Raw genomic sequence first — 4,365 nt, 5'->3', positions numbered from 1 at the left:
ATGACTGCAGGGATATTGTAGGAACGAATTGTTCATGCTGAGGGTCATAGAAAGTCTATTGTTCCCAACAAACCTGAGATCGGAGAACTTAGGGATAAAACATAGGTCTGTATTTCAGTGTGTAGGGCTCTGGTTCCATCCAGTCCACCCTACAAAGCAGCTAGGATTCAAGGTGACTCTTCTGTTGACTTGTAATGTTTTAGTTGAGTTTGTGTGCGCTTGGCTGAGTACAATGGTCCTGCTGATTCAAGTCCTGTTGGTTAATAACGTTTTGTTGAGTTTAATGTTGTCAGAGCTGAATTAGGTCAACGATGCTGTGTATGCTTGGTCTGATGCTGTATCCTGGTGACAGAGGTGTTCATGGGTCTTGTCCAATCACCCTATCAGTTTCCAGTGCCAGATGTTAGTGACTGTCCAATCAGGTTCAGCTCCCTTGGTCAGCTCCCAGTGGAATCTGAGAGGGGAGATGGAGGAAGGGAGGGAGAGAGAGAATGAAAGGAGAGGGAGATAAACACATTAAAATTAGATCTCATATGGTGTTTTAGCACCTCTGCAAAGCGACAAGAGAAGTAGAGTGAATGAGACAGAGCGAGAGTAGAGAGAGAGAGAGAGTAGAGAGAGAGAGTAGAGAGAGAGTAGAGTGAATGAGACAGAGAGAGATTAGAGAGAGAGCAAGAGAGAAAGAGTGTGACGACAAATATATTTTATAGAGTATACTTTTGAAGATGTTTCCAAACAGCTGAGGGAAGACCATTTAAACCAATGCTGACAAACAACCAAACTAATCTTCCCACCGTCACCTTGATATTAAGGTGAAGCATCTTAACAGAGCTCTCTTATCCTGCCAAACTGTATCTCAGCAATGAAAGGGTAAACATATGAAGTTTGACAGGCTTTTAGAAAAGAGTTTAAGACCTGAAACAATGAGAGTGAGATTCTGGCCAACTAGATAGGTGGGTATTAGGTATGACAACCAAACTGTGTCGTCCGATTCTTAACGGGATTTCTGATCAGGATCGGAAGTGGATCGGAAGTGGATTTAATTCCTGTCATTGTGCTTGGAGCAAATCGCGTAAGTGATTCAGACCAAACTAGAAGTTACAGCACTGAAGCCTTTTCTTCAATTGGTTATACACAGGTGTACTTTTATAGCACTTAGGAGGTGTCACACACATGTCACTGTCAACATGGCTGTCTTAACACACTACAATACTATTGAGACATAATACAAAACATATAAAAGCAGCAAGAGCAAATACAATGTGTTTTCTTTATACACAATATAACTACCTCACGCAGAGGTTTGTATGTTTCCATACTTCCCCCAACCTTTCTCTATGAGATGCAGAAAATGAAGTCCCTGGTTAAATGTTTGCATTACTTATTGTGCGTTCACATGCATGGAGAAGGTAAATAAAATATTGACAAACTCTCGCACATCAAATCTCTTGGCTTATCCATCAAGATCCAGTAAGATATTAAGAAATGGTAGAGACACAGCACGTAAAAGTTTTTAATTCATATTTAAGTGAAATTTAGGGAGACTTAATAATTATAATCCAAACATGTGGATGCATGAAATGAATATTGATTAGTCTTGGATGCCATGCTTACTCATAGACAGCTGTCACTATCTTCTTCTGTGGGCCGTCTTCTTCAGTGGTGGCCATTTTGAAGATCTTGGTACTCTCCTGGTCCTCAGGAACATCAGCAGTGGACCTCATCACAATGAAGCAAAACTTCCTACCTGAGAATAAGAGGAAGCAGGAAAACAGAGAGTTAACAAAAGACAAATATACAGAAACAGTGAACACACACACACACACACACACACTCACACAGTTATTTTGTTATGGCACCATACATGCTTAGGAGGAGACACACTCAGCAATACCATTTTAATCAAAAACGAATAAGTATAATATCGTCCAATGAGGTAGCTAGATGCCTTCTTTGTGTTTCTGAGAGAGACTTGCACCTCTGCTGCGCATAGACCACTATCTGAAATGAAACCAGGTAAGACACAGCTTATGGGACATGGCTATGACATGGGCCATTGATTCATCAGAAAACTGATCAAGGAATCTGAAACAGGACACAACACTTTGTCTTTACAATAGACTCATTTAGATGAATATAAATAGTATAGATGGTAAGAGTCGGTGATACCACCCCTTTCAGCTCCTCAAAGTTGCCATTGGACATCATGGTGGAGACATGGACCAGTGCCTATTGCAAAGACCAGGTCAGGTGTCTAGTTAACGTTTGCCAATGTGTAGTTTCTAGTATCCCAAACATGTGTGATGAATACAGTGAGTTATGACCCTGTCATAAAGTTGACATGACCCTTATCAAATAAGGGATATGATGCACCAAAGAGCAGCCTATATATAACACCTGAGAAACCATACCTGCTTGATTCCATTGTCAAATTCCACACTGTTAATGCCCAATTGAAAATAGAGTTATATCAGGTAGATGTGGACTTTATTCCGGATCCACTCAGGGATGCCGATCACTGTGATGCCATGATGACCATGGCCGCCAGTGCACTTCAGTTCATTCTCGCTCTCTGTGCAGTATTGGCTGTATTTCTGATGGGAGAAACCCCCACTTTGTCGCCGCAAGTTATGCAAGCTACATAGTGTGGTCAATTTTCCAAGCGGACCCGCGGTGCGCGTATAACTAGACGTCAATGAACAGCATAGGGGCTGTTGTGGCATTGTGGAATAGGTCCTATTCCAAGGGTAGGCCAGCGATGATAAGTATGAGCGCTTCGCCACAACCCGCCGAGCTCACGGCAAGTGGCGATACATGTAAACCGCGGCATCATGCCAACGCACCTGCGAAAGCAAAACGATGTAGTATACTTTTCATTCTGGATTTTGATAAGAGAGCAAGATGCAGTCTCCCTTGTGGTTCTTCAGGCAACCTTATGAAACTATCCGATGCTGTACCCATAATCCTTATGGTAAAACATTTACTGTACCTACAATATCCAGTAGAGGGAACTAAATGTCTACAATTCAGTCTTGTACATGGATAGTTTCACAACTAAAATTGGCTGGGCAAAATAGGCACGTTTCTTAGCGTGAAATCAGATTCCCCATGGAACCTTGAATTGCAGAAGTTCTGTAAGGTCTTATTTCTAAAACGTTGCATTCCAGACCCATGCCTTTAAAGCTGCAATATGTCACTTTTTGGGTGACGACCAAATTCCCTTAGAAATGTGGGTTATAAATCTGTCATTCTCATTGAAAGCAAGTCTAAGAAGCGGAAGGTTTGTTATATGTGTTATTTATATTCTCCATTGTTAAGTTTAGTTTTTGCATCTTTTACTTTCAGTTTTGTAAACCAGCTTCAAACAGCTTATAATACAGTATTTTTGGTTATGGAAAATATATTTCACAGCGGTTTAGATGGTACAGTTATTCTCTACACTATACTTGCTTATTTTGTTACATAAACTGAAATTAGGTGAACTATTAGAATTTGAGCATTCAGGAAATGGCGGAGCAATTTTTGCATAGTGCATATTTAATCATTAAGTCCAGAAAAACAATATTCAGCCCAACACAAATAGACTTACTGTTAGAGATTGTTGTCACACATGCCCATGAATCAATGGACAATTTAGTTCAAATAAAATTTTATTGGTCGCATACACATGTCTAGCAGATGTTATTGCGCGTTTAGCTAAATCTTTGTGTTCCTAGCTCCAACAGTGCAGTAATATCTAACAATACACAACAATACACACATCTAAAAGAAAAATAATGGAATTAAGAAATAAAGAAATATTAGGAAGAGCAATGTCGGAGTCCGGAGTATATATAAATATATACTATATATATGTATATATACAGTATATTACTGTATGTGATGGCATGTATAGACATTATGGGCAGTATGTGGGTAAAATATATAGAATATCGGAGGAATACGTGGATAGAATAGTGTAAATACAGCAATAGTTGAATAAGATGGACTTGACTAGAATACAGTATATACATATGAAATGGGTTAAACAGTATGCAAACATTATTAGTGACCAGTGTTCCATGTCTATGTACATAGGGCAGCAGCCTCTAAGGTTCAGCAAATGAGTAACCAGGTAATAGCAGGCTAGGGATAGTGACTAAGTTCAGGACAGGGTACTGGGTGGAAGCCGGCAAGTGATGGCTATTTAACAGTCTGATGGCCTTGAGAGAGAAGCTGTTTTTCAGTCTCCCGGTCCCAGCTTTGATGCAGCTGTACTGACTTTGCCTTCTGGATGATAGTGTGGTGAACAAGCCGTGGCTCAGGTGGCTGAGGTCCTTTATGATCTTCATGACCTTCCTTTGACACCGGGTGCTGTAGATGTCC

The sequence above is a fragment of the Oncorhynchus masou genome, chromosome 30 (assembly GCF_036934945.1).
Source record: "Oncorhynchus masou masou isolate Uvic2021 chromosome 30, UVic_Omas_1.1, whole genome shotgun sequence".
NCBI classification, from domain to species: domain Eukaryota; kingdom Metazoa; phylum Chordata; class Actinopteri; order Salmoniformes; family Salmonidae; genus Oncorhynchus; species Oncorhynchus masou.
Note: the sequence above shows the minus strand (reverse complement) of the source record.